The sequence below is a fragment of the Cetorhinus maximus genome, chromosome 15 (genome assembly GCF_964194155.1).
Source record: "Cetorhinus maximus chromosome 15, sCetMax3.hap1.1, whole genome shotgun sequence".
NCBI classification, from domain to species: domain Eukaryota; kingdom Metazoa; phylum Chordata; class Chondrichthyes; order Lamniformes; family Cetorhinidae; genus Cetorhinus; species Cetorhinus maximus.
This window is the reverse complement of record NC_135893.1, coordinates 15,612,732-15,626,151: the sequence shown is the minus strand read 5'-3', so window position 1 is coordinate 15,626,151 and position 13,420 is coordinate 15,612,732.

The following is a 13,420-nucleotide window of genomic DNA, read 5'->3' as shown; positions in this document are numbered from 1 at the left end:
TCCTAATTATTTTATAAATATGGTATTTAGTCTTTTGATGATATATCAAAGTGGATTCTATAGATACACTTCATGAATATAAACACACACATACCTTTCTTCTGGAAAGCAGAGTCAGAATCTACAGTTGAATTGTTAACAAGGCCTGATAGGTTTGATATAAGCTATTCCCTCTTGTGGGAGAATCACAATCAAGGAGATAAAGTTAGAGCACTCAGGAGTGAAATCAGGAAGCACTTTACCACACAACGTGTAGTGGAAATGTGAAATTCTCTTCCCTTCAAGGCTGCGAATGCTGAGACAATTTAATCTTCCAAGACTGAGATCAGTTTTTTATTGGGGAAAGCTATCAGGGGATGTGGAGCAAAGGCAAGTAAAAGGTGTTGTGGTGCCGTTCAATAATGATCTAATTGAATGGAGGAGTAGGCCGAAGGCCCTGAATGGCTTCTTCCTTTTCCCTACCTTCGTATGTTCCCCTGTTCTGCTCAACTGTGCTTCACATTTTACATGAATGGTGTCGGAATTGTGACATAGTAGAATGGCAGGCTAAGTGTCCTTTGTCATAGGCCTATTGGAGCCTAGTTAGTGAATACAAGTACAAGGATAATTTCAATAACATGACTATAATTACGTCTGTGGTGTTCAGTTTTTATAACATTGCAATGAAGCACTTTGTTTTATTATGAACACAGTGAAAAGAGAGGAAATAGGAATCACAATTCATTGTTGATTAATGACTATTGCAGTGTTAATGATTAACTTCACATTTTATGAAATAGCCCAATCACCCAACAGGGTGTCCATGACAAGCACAATGAATATACTATATTGGCTTTAGTTCTGTTGTGTGTTTTATTGTTTGCTTCAATTTCAATGCATAAAGTGTACAAAATATAACCCTATTGAAAAGCTTGAGTTCTCAATCATTGTTCTATGTGAGGAGGTAACAAACTGCAAAGAAAGACCCTCCCCAGAAAAAAAAAACATAATTTCCAACTAGTGATGCTCAGTGAATCTACAGATGAGAAAACTGAGTAAAAAAAGTCTTTAAAATTAAATCCTGATGTATAAATGCATTCCCTATACAGTTAGTTCCTCATGCACATCTGTTGTCACATTTTGCCATATTGCTCTCAATAACCCATTCTTTGACATGCTGTATACTGTGACAACCTGATAGTGGGTGCATATTACTTTGAAGCTTCCAGTCTGAGGCAAACATACTTACACTGCCAGTGTGGCACTTTAATTCAATGATCCAGCAGGGAACATTTTGCATGGGCATTTGAATTCAAATACAGAATCCCGCCTCCCATCATTTACATGTTAAATCTTTACACAGTGCTGAGGACAGTGTCTGCATCTTTTAAATATGTAGAAACATATGCATCCTAACTCACATCAAGTCACTGACCAACACTGGCTCCACATTTACCAATGCCTGAGCTTTAAAACTCTCATAATCACTTTCAAGTACCTCCATGTCTTACCACCATCCAACAACCCCCGCCCTCCCCACCCCCAACCTCCCCCAGCACCCCAACTCCCCACCCCCCTGCCCCCCACTCCCCAGCCCCTGCATTTGCAACGCCTCCAGTCCGACAACACTTCAAAAATCTCTTAATTACTCCAATTCTGGTCACCTGAAGATCTCCTAATTCCTTCACCCTGCGATTGGTGGTTGTGTTTTCAGCTGCATAGGCCCTAGGGATTCCCTCTGGAATTCCCTCCCTAAACTTCTCCACCTCTTCATTTAAGACATTCCTTAAAACTTACCTCTTAGACTAAGCTTTTGATCACCAATTCAAATATCCCCTTCTTTGGCTCAGTGTCAATTTTGTGTGATAATACTCCTGTGAAGCCCATAATTCAATTTATTATCTTAGAATGCTGTATAAATGCAAGTTCTTGGTTAAATAAATTGCAGGTAATTTCAAAAGTGTTCATTCCCTGACTACTTTTTACAGAGTGGTTTGAAACCATGGCAGGGTCAATCTCCAGGTCCTTGCAATTGGAAGTGGGGTGAAACACACTAATAATTGGTTAACCCAATTGGTCATTCCAGTTCACTCCATGGTTGGGTCGAGTCCTACTTCTGGATTTATATTTCAGTTAGTAGAAAGCACTTTTCACCAATTCTAAAGTTGTACTGTAAATATATCCAGAGAGATCTCATGGACTATGCTATATCATGGACTATGCTTGATGGGTCTTGAGACTTTTTTTTTCCACAGTTGTGTGCAACTTCTATTTTCTTTTGGCTGACTGCTGTGAGGTGTTCCACAGTGATTTCGTAACTTAGCCAAAGGACAAAGTGAACTCTAGGCAATGAGACTAAATGTCTTTGAGAGTTCTAATGTGGATGTGGCACTGGATGAAATGTTCTGTGTTGACTATTTTACACTTAGAGTCATAGACTCTTACAGGACAGAAAGTGGCCATTTGGCCCATCATGCCTTTGCCACCTCTTTGAAATATCTATCCAATCAGTCCCACTTCCCTGCTTTTTCTTAGTAGTCTGGATTTTGTTTTTCCATTGGAAGTATTTATCCAACTCCTTTTTGAGAATTACTATTGAACTTTTTTTGTAAAAATCACTTTTAAATACCCAGTTTCCATTCCATGGTTCATCTGAAATTATGCTTTTTCTGATGCTGAGGGATGATGAGTTAGTCAGTACTTATTTTTTATACATCATGTTTAAAAAATGCTGGACTTCTGGCAGGATCTACAATTGGCCCTATCATCCCTAGAGTAGGAAAAGAAGAAGGGGAGGGGAATCAGTCAGGGTTTCCACACTTGAGCATTATCCAGTGACTCCTGCTGTATATTGGGCTCTATGTGATGCAGTCAATCAACCAACATGTGTTGCCTAGATTAAGCTTGGTCATTTGGGCACTTGTGAAACTATAACCCACCAAGGAGCATTGCCTTGAAAGGGGGAGAAGATATGCTGGAGAGGGGGAACAAACAAGTGAGTAGCTTCACACCAGTTGGAGTTACAATGCAAGGAGTGGATACAGCACTGGGATGAGGGCAGTGCCAAGGTGCAAGCCCATCTCCTACAGGTAGTTTCATATCAACAGCAACTTGCTGATGTTTAAGTTAGCAATATTTTATATAAAGTACACATAATGCACAGCACAGTAAAAGGTCATTCAGCCCAACTGTTCTGTGCGGGTGTCAATGCTCCACATGAGCCTCCTCCCATTCTTATTCGTCTAATCATATTAGCACATCCTTCTATTCATGTCTCTTTCATGTGATTATCCAAATGCCCTTTAAATGCATCTATGCTATTCACCTGAACTACTCCGTGTGGCAACAAGTTCCACATTCAAATCACTCCCTGGGTAAATTCTTCATGGATTTATTCATGGATATCCTATATTGATGGGCCCTAAATTTGGATTGCCTTAATTTTAAAGGTCTCCATCAGGTCACCTCTCATCTTTCTCTTTTCTAGATAAAGAGTCTTTGGCATGAATAGAAAACGGGCACAGCGAACTGACTCCAGAACTAGGACATAACTTACTGAACATTGTGCTTCAAACAGGTTGGTAAATCCGTGGAAAGCCGATAGATAAAACTCTGAGACGATATCTAAACAATACCAAGTTTATTGTGTTCCAATATAGAAATAAAATTTCAAACTCATTTTTTACAACACATATACAGGACATCTTAAATACATAAAACTACATGAGATGATAGAAAGGGCACTTAATACATGCTATGTACATCACAGAGAATCAAATAGCTACCAAGGTCGCCAGAGAGATTCTGAGGGAGGGTGAAGCATATTGTTGGTGGGACATTTACTCTGGGTAATGAAAGGTGGACTCCGCTGGTCTTTTGCTGGTTCCGGACTTGAAATCCTGTCCGTTTTCTTATCATTCGATCTGATATCAGCCACTTGCCTCCTCTGGCTACTATTTCTGGCTAATGGGGGAGAGGGGGGTTTGGCGGGGCTATTCACATGGGTGGCGGGGGTGGAGAGCTCGCCTGATAGCGGTGTGGCCGGCTGGAAGAAGGCGGCTTGAGCCCGGGGCGACGGGGCGGCTTCTAACCTGCAGCCGCTGTCCGCGGTACTGAAGCGGGAGCCGGAGAAGACAGGGAAAGCGCTGACCAAGTGGTTCAGCACTCCCAGGCGCAAGTGCTCGTCTGTGCTTTTGCTTCGTAGCAGATACTGGCTGACCCCGTTCAAGCAGCTCCGGAATCCAGCCTGGTATTCGGCCACCCCTTCCTGTGTCAGCATAAGAACTCCTGAAAACCCAAATAGATTCAATGTGAGCAACTGGGTTGGATCTTTTCACCCATCAGTTATTTTGTCCTTTTAATACCAGCCCATTGCCTCACTGGTGATACTTTTATATAAGATTTATATCTAAGTTTTCTATTTAAAAACCTCATTAACTCCCTGTCAGTGCTAAGAGTACCTGTCCTTTACCCTCTCTCTATACCCACCCATTGAGATTGGTCATCTCAGCTCCCCAAACGTATTGAGCTGCATCTTTCCAAACGCTGCCTGTCTATTTTCAGCATTTACTCTTTGTATCTCACAGAAGAGAGAAAGACCATTCGGCCCATCGATCCTCCTCCCATCTTATTCATCCCCCTTATCACCATATCCTTCTACTCTTCTCCTCTTCTCTCTCGAGTACTTATTCAGCTTCACTTTAAACGTATTTCGTTGTTTTAGATGCACCAATGAACTTTAGCCATAATTTCCCCACATTTCACCGCACAGGAACTCCAATCCTCAGCTGTGCTGCAACTTTTGCATTCTGCCTCTAACTCGCGTCTTTGATCTCTACTCATGCGTTGAGGTCTGATAATTAGAAGAGGATAGGCTCGCCAGTCAAACGTAACTGAATTAGACTATAATAGACAGACTTCACCGGGCAAGAGGTGACAGTGCCTGAAAATGGCTAATCAGCTCCTTTATTTACATCAATCACTTCCCCCATTTAAAATATACTTCATCCATTGAAGGGTGGTAGAGATCTGGAACACACACTCTCATCTCATACCATTCGACAAAAAGACTGCGATGCTGGGATTTGTTAGTTAAGGGTATCAAGCGATATGGAACTAAGGTGGTAAATTGAGTTGAGATACAGATCAGCCAGGATCTAATTCAATGGTGAAGCAGGTTGGAGAGGGCGTCCTCCTGTTACTGTGTTTATTAGCAGTAACAGTTAGAACCGTTATTATGCAAACAACGCAAAACACTTAGAAAATGGAATGAAAATCCGTTTGGAAAGATATAGCCTTGGGAGAAAATGAAACTTACAAAGAAATGTATTTTGCCCGAAATGTTATATATCCACCCACCACCAACCCACACCCCCTCCCCCACTTCACCCCCTCCACCTCCACCCCCTCCCCCTCCCCCTCCACCCCTCACACACACACACACACACACACACACATCCCAACTGAAGATGTTTTCGGGAAGCTGGTCTATTTAAAGTTGAAGCGCCCATTATGCTCACCTTTGCGAGACCCTTGCAAATCCTTCAGGTGTTTCACCGTTAACTCCAAAATATCGGCCTTTTCTAGTTTACGTTTCCTGATCTGTTAGAGAGAAGAAACATATCTTACTGAGACAAAGTTATATGTGGGGGGGTTGGAGAAATGAGAAGTGAAGCGTTTTTACAAACATTCCACAACACCCATCCTCACGGGATGACCACAAGAAGAAACAGGTTTACTGGTGTTTCTAATTCAATGTCTCACATTATTGGAATAATGTTCCTCCAGCAGAGTTTTCAGCTGCTCCAGGCATTCGTTGATCCGGGCTCTTCTCTTTTTCTCCATCAATGGCTTTGAAACCTGGAGACAGAAAATAAACAAGCCCATTAGCTCCTTCCTACTTGCCACAATTGAAGCGATGTTTTAAAAGGTGAGGTTAAAACAAACTTTAACCCCATTGCTGTAAATTTCACACCCACCTTCCTGTAATTGCACGCTTGTGGTGTGAGAGGGGACTGAAATCGTTCCACTGGTTTGTTGGTATTTTTCATTTCCCTGTCTTTGGGGAGTTTACTTTTTTTTTGAAAGCCCGTGTGTACTTGCCCGTGAGGGTGGGTGTATGATGGAATGCTCCCCTATACCGAGGAGCTCCCGTTTTATAGAGCATTGCCACTTTGCATCTGAATACAGCGGCTTACCGCCCTCAGAAGCAGTCACTTGCTCCTGTTGTAAGAGCCCATTGTAAAAAGGGAGAGAAAGGTTCTTTTCTTATTATTCCTCTCCACTGAATTTGAAACACCGAGCTGATCTTCCAGTCAGTTGGTCAAGTCAGTGCCTAAATGTTACTTTTAGTGCAATGAAAAGAATCCTATTAATGTGAGCCCAGCAAAACTAGAAACTAATGCCAATTATTAATAAAAACACATGTAGAAAGGATAAAATCGAAGTGGTAACATATACACCTCTGGAACAGAGAGAGACTTGATTGAAACAAAATTTGTCGCTATTAAGGGTTATTTGATACTAAATATAGTATAGTTATTAAGTTAATTGTCAATTTCTGGATGTTTTACAACTTAACTTATTCACCCCAAATCGAAATGCATTGAGAGGTCAGGGTTCCGCATCTTGTGGGGTAATATCCCTCACACAGCGGAAAATTAACCGAAAAATTGGCTGCTGATCAGTGTGTGTGGGTGATAGGGCGGTGAAGGGGCTGGCGGCCAATGTCATAGTGGGGGTGCTATTCAATGCTCATTTCTCGCTCTCTGGTAAATCCCAAATCCGTTTCACGCTCTGCTCTCAAAGCCAGCGCCGCGCTAATGATCTCCATGTTCCGACACAATCACAATTTTCTGCTCAGAATCTCACTGCAGCCCCCCCCCAGCTCCTCCTCGACCTTCCAGCTTCCTACCGCGTACCGCCCTCCCAGCAACAGCCTGCATAAAACAGAAAAGGGTCCCCTTACAACTTTTTTATTCCTCCTTTGAGACTCTCGGGGTGGGGAAAGGTAGAAACATTTTTCAGCAACTTTAAAACAATAAGTGCTAGTAATTGAGGCACAGATCAGTATTTTAAATGTATCTTGCCGTGCGCTTAGAAGTGATATGAATTCACCTGGCCTTTAAGTCTTAAATGTAAATTGAATTAGCATTTTGCATTTATATAGACCCGTAACCTAGCAAAACGTTGACAGTAGCAATTTATCAGAGAAAATTAAACATTCAGTTAAAGTTTAAATCACACAAAGCTGTAGTGTTGAATTAAAGATGAATAATTAAAATAATTCTAAAAACGTGTTAATTGTTATCAATATGTCGCCATTACCCTCTACTGGAATGGATTATCTTCTCAAAGCACTAGTACTGGGAGCAGAGTTCGACTGGACTGAAATTAACAGCAAGTCGTGTGGCTGTGAAATGTTTTACGGTCTTAGTCCTAAACCCAACTGCGCATCCTTAACTCAAGACCCGCGGTGAAAACCCGGAAGTTCTTTTTTACGGAGGTTTCAAATTTTCCACATTTGATGTTTTGGCCGTCTCTTCCATCAGCGAAAGAGGGGAATGGTATGGGGAGGGGGCGATGCAGCTGCTCTCCTTCACACCCTTTAATGGAGACGTCTTTTTACTGTAACCTGAGAAAGTTCTGAAGCGTGCGGGGTGAAAACTTTTTGTTCACCCGAACATAAGAAATAGGAGGAGTACACCATGCGGCCTCTCGCTCCTGAACCGCCATTCAGTACGATCAGAGCTAATCTGCCTCAACTCCACTGGCCACGCCTGTTCCCCTTTTTCCTCAATTCCCTTAATGCCCCCAAATCTATCATCTGGGTCTTAAATGGCCGAACACTTACACCCTGAAGCTATGACCACCCCTTCCACCCCCCCTGCCCCCAATCCCACCGTTCTGTTCTCCAGCCAATGGAAACAGCCTAATCTCTCCGGGAATGTAAAATTCCTGTTTGGAGAGAAACCCTTTCGAGTTATCAACAGTCACAGATTGTAACTCTTTCGAGTACAATCACAGTTCTTGGTTTTCCGGGAGTGGGACATGAACCCACAACCCTCTGATTCAAAGGCGAGGGTGCTATGAACTGAGCCACAGCTGACACCTCCTGTTTGGAGAAAAGGAGGATGGGGAATAGCGCCCTGCAAAGTGGCTGCCCCAGCTGCGGGGGATGGCGGACACCAGTTTCTGTCCGCTGATTGAAACCAGCGCGGGGTGCAGGACCTAACTGGCGATCTGCCACATTTGAACAGAATTTCAAAAGAGGAACAAGGGTTTAGAGAGTTGCTTTCAACGGGTGGGGCCAAGGTCCCACAGTGGCAGCGCTGAGCACAGTTCTGGACTTCGTATTCCAAACATTGTATTGGGGCATTGGAGAAGGTGCAAAGATTTACAAGGATGACACCAAAACTGAGAGGTTATAGCTATTAGAACAAGCCGCATGCCTTTTCCCTAGCAGAGGGCTGACCTAAAAGTGGTCTTTAAATATTTGACAGGGTCGACATACAGAAGGTATTTCCAGTTGTGGGGAGACCAGAGCTAGGGGACACAGATGTAAAATACCCCATGAGATCCCGGAGGGAAACTTCTTCGCCCAGAGAGAGAGGCGAGAATGTGGGACTTGCTGCCACACGGAGGGGTTGAGGTGAAGAGAGTAGAGGCATTTCAGGGTGGAGCGAGGTAAGCGAACGAGGGAGGAAGGAACAGAGCACCTGAAAAGCTCGAATGAAATAAGAGCGGGAGGAGGCTGGGATGGAACATAAACAGAGGCGGAAGTTCTGAGTTAATGGTGGTGGGGAGGAGTCACATTGCAAGGACCAAGGGGAAAGGGAGACATTGAGCTTGGAGGTTTGGGAGAGATAATATAACAAGGTTGTGGAGGAATGAAGAAATTGACTTTGGGAGGTAGAAAGGCCATGTGGGTCACTGAAATGGAGGTGAATAGTGCAGGATAAAATACAAGTGAGTGTGTTTTGGACCAGTTGGAAATGTGGAGGATTGGATGCCAGAAAGGAGAACTAATCTGGTTTGATAGTTTCAAAAACACAGATAAAGGTTTCAGCAGCAGAGGGGCCAAAACAAGACGGAGACAGGCAGTAATATAACAGCAGAATAGTGTGGATCCCGGAGACAGGCAGTAATATAACAGCAGATTAGTGTGGATCCCGGAGACAGGCTGTGTTGTCTGGGTGGAAATAGACAGTCCTGATGATGGATTGGAAGTTGGATGTCATAGAGTCATAGTTATACAGCACAGAAATAGGCCCTTCGGCCCATCATGTCCGTGCCGGCCATCAAGCACCTACCTTTTCTAATCCTATTTCCCAGCACTTGGCCCATAGCCCTGTATGCTATGGCGTTTCAAGTGCTCATCTAAATGCTTCTTAAATGTTGTGAGGGTTCCTGCCTCTACCACCCACTCAGGCAGTGTGTTCCACATTCCAACCATCCTCTGGGTGAAAAAGAAATCCTCAAGGCCCCTCTAAACCTCCTGCCCCTTACCTTAAATCTATTCCCCTGGTTATTGACAACTCCGCTAAAGGGAAAAATCTCTTCCTATCCACCCTATCTATGCCCCTCATAATTTAGTACAACTGTATCAGGTCCCCCCCTCAGCCTCCTAGTAGATGTAGAGCTAACTTGGGCATTTAAAACGCCTGTGGATAGATGCCTGAACGAAGCCTGTTACCCATCCATCAACATTACATTTCCCTCCATTTTGCCTTTCACTCTCCCTCCTGGTTTCTCAATCCTGTAACTTGTTCTTTGCTTCAATTCTGTGCTTCAATCCCTCTCCCAGTTTGAATCCTGTCTGATCAACACTTTTACTTTCCAACCAGTTCAAAAGAACCCTTTTTTTTCTCCTCCTCTTGTGAAAAAACAAGAATAAAAGGGAGAAATTTGCTGAGTTGGAGCGAATCCCCCGGGCCTCCTGTTTATCACATTAAATGTGACCCAGTCCCTGACAGCGGCCTTCAGCCAGGACGGCGCCTCGCAGCGAGGAAAATCGCGGAAACGCCTCCGTCTCATTGAGTTCACACAGCCCCAATTCGCTGCTCACACACAGAGAGAGAGAGACAAGTCCCCAGCTCCGGGCGCACAATCAATGTGGGAGCATCTCTGAAAAATCGATTCGATACTCCAGGAAAAGCTTCTGAAACGGTAAATTGAAGCCAGTTTTTGGGAGCAGGTTGAAAGGGGGCTTTGGGCACGCGACAGGCCTTTGAAAGAACCCAAGACCAAACACAACCTCGATGGACTCTCCTGGAGCTTGTTTAAGTCACTCGAGTTTGATTGGCGACATAAAAGCTCGATGGGGGAATGAATAGCCGAGAAAGCCCCAATGAGGCGCATTAACATCCTATTGAGTTCAGGCAATAGAGTTGAAAGGAGTTTGTGAAGAGGCGGCAGTGAGTTTATGTCCACCGCCCGGGACAACCAGTCCATTGTCTTTTTTTAAAAAAGCAGCCGACCTTCATTCTTAAACATGAGCTGCTGGCAATTGTTGTGGGCTGATGTGGAAAACATCTGCTGGAGGAGATAAAAGATACAAGCAAGTTTTGGGATGGGAAAAGGGGGGTCAATGGAGTGGACTGTGAAGCAGGCAATATTGAGCCCCTCATAATTGAATCCAAAAAATTAAGGACATAGAGTGAGAAAATTAAGATCCTCACTGCCCATTGTTGTCCAGTGTCTTCCTGGAGTAGGGGAATACAATGGCATGTATGACATTTCCATCAAGAAACATAGGTGAAGGAACAATAAGAGAAGCAAAGAGGGAGTATGAAAAGAGAATGGCAACTAACATAAAAGGGAACCTCAAAACCTTCTATATGCATATAAATAGTAAAAAGGTGGTTAAAGGAGGAGTAGGGATGAGGAAGGACCAAAAAGGTAATTTACACATGAAGGCAGGGGTCATGGCTGAGGTATTAAATGTCTTCACCAAGGAAGAAGGAGGACATTCGCTCACTAGAAGGGTTTAAAATTGGCAAGGAGGAGGTATTGCATAGAGCATCTGTATCTGCATTATCTGTACTTAAAGTTGGTAAGGTACCAGGACAGGATGAGATGCACCCAACAATTGAGAGTGGAAATTAGAGACACTGGCCATAATTTCTCCACCTTCCTTAAACTCAGGGGTGGTGCCAGAGGATTTCAAACATGACACCCTCGTTCAAAGAAGGGTGTAAAAGGATAAGACCAGCAACTACAGGCCAGCCAGTAGGGAAACCTCTAGAAACAATAATTTGGGACAAAGTTAAGTCACATGGACAAATGCTGGTTAATTATGGAAAGCCAATTTGGATTTCATATGGGAAAATCATATTTAACTAATTTGCTGGAGTTTTTTGAAGAGGCAACCAGGAGGGAGAGGGCAATGCTGTTGATGTGGTGTACAAGCACTTCCAAAAGGCATTTGATACATCTTGTGAGCAAAGTTATAGCTCATGGAATAAAAGGAACAGTAGCAACATGGATACAGAGATGCTGAATGGCAGGAAACAAAGAGTAGTGGTTAATGGATGTTTTGGGCTGGAAGAAAGTTTGCTGTGGAGTTCCCCAGGCATCAGTGCTGGGACCCTTGCTGTTCCTGATATATATTAATGACCTAGATCTTGGTGTACAGGGCACAATTTCACAAGTTTGTGGATGATATGAAACTTGGAAGCATTGTGAACTGTGAAGAGGATAGTGTAGAACTACGAAAGGACATAGACAAGTCAGTGGATTGGGTGGACAGGTGGCAGAGAAATGTGAAATGATTCATTTTGATTGAAAGAACAAGGAAAAATAGTATAAAATAAAGAGTACAACACTAGTGGGGGTGCAGGAGCAGAGGACCTGGAAGTATATGTGCATAAATCATTGAAGGTTGCAGGACAGGTTGAGAGAGCAGTTAATAAAGCATACAGTAACTTGGGCTTTATTAATAGGGGCATAGAGTACAAGCAAGGAGGGTATGTTGAATTTGTAAAGTCACTAGTTTGTCCTCAGCTAGAGTTTTGCATCTAGTTCTGGGTGCTGCACTTTAGGAAGGATGTGAAGGCATTAGAGAGAGTGCAGAAAAGATTCACGAGAATGGTTCCAGGGATGTGGAACTTCAGTTATGAAGACAGATTGGAGAAGTTAGGACCGTTTTCCTTCGAGAAAAGAAGGACGGGAGGAGATTTGATAGAGGTATTCAAAATCATGAGAGGCCTGGATAGAGTAGATAGGGGGAAACTGTTCCCATGGGTGAAAGGATCAAGAATGAGAGGGCACAGATTTAAATTAATTAGTAAAAGAAACAAAAGTGATAGGAGGAAACACATTTTCATGCAGTGAGTGGTTAGGGTCTGGAATGCACTGCCTGATCGTGTGGTGGGGGCAGGTTCAATTGAAGCATTCAGAGGGGAATTAGACTTATGTGGGGGTCAGTTAACTCAGTTGGTGGGTGACTGGTTTGTGATACAGAGTGACACCAATAGTGTGGGTCCAATTCCCATACTGGCTGAGGTCATTCATGAAGGCCCCGCCATCTCAGCCTTGCCCTTCGCTTGAGGTGTGGTGACCCGCAGGTTAAATTCACCACCAGTCATCTCTCTCTAATGACTATGGTGACTTTCACTTTCAGACTTATATCTGAAAAGAGATAATGTGCAGGGTTACGGGGAGAGGGTGGGAGAATGGAACTAGGTGAGTTGCTCATTCAGAGAGCCAGTGCACACATGATGGGCTGAATGGTCTCCTTCTGTGCTGTAACAATTCTGTGATTCTGGCCAAGTTTAAAAAGGGTCGAAAAGGCACTTGAAATTTGGAGGCAGAGATCAGGAGATGCCAGTACAAAAGCAAAATACTGTGAATGCTAGAAATATTCAGACAGGATAATGGAGAGAGAAACAGTTAATGTTTCAGGTCCATGACCTTTCATCAGAACCCTGAAAGGTTAACTCTGTTTCTCTCTCCACAGACGCTGCTTGGCCTGTTCAACATTTCTAGCACTTTTTGTTTTTATTTGAGATGAGAACAAACTTTGGTTTGAAATGCCTGAAGATAGCAGGAGGAAGTGGTCGGGCAGTTCACAGAACATTCTGTTATGCGACACAAATGTAACAGTGTAGAAGTAACAACAACAACCTATGTTTATATAGCACCTTTAACCTAATGAACCATCACTGAAGGTTGCAGGACAGGTTGAGACCAGTTAATGAAACGTACAGTAACCTGGGCTTTATTAATAGGGGCAGAGTACAAAGGCAAGGAGGTTATATTGAATAGGGGCAGAGTACAAAGGCAAGGAGGTTATATTGAATTTGTAAAGTCACTAGTTTGGCCTCAGCTAGAGTATTGCTTCCAGTTCTGTGTGCTGCACTTTAGGAAGGATGTGAAGGCATTGGAGAGAGTTCAGAAAAGATTCACGAGAATGGTTCCAGGGATGTGGAACTTCAGTTAT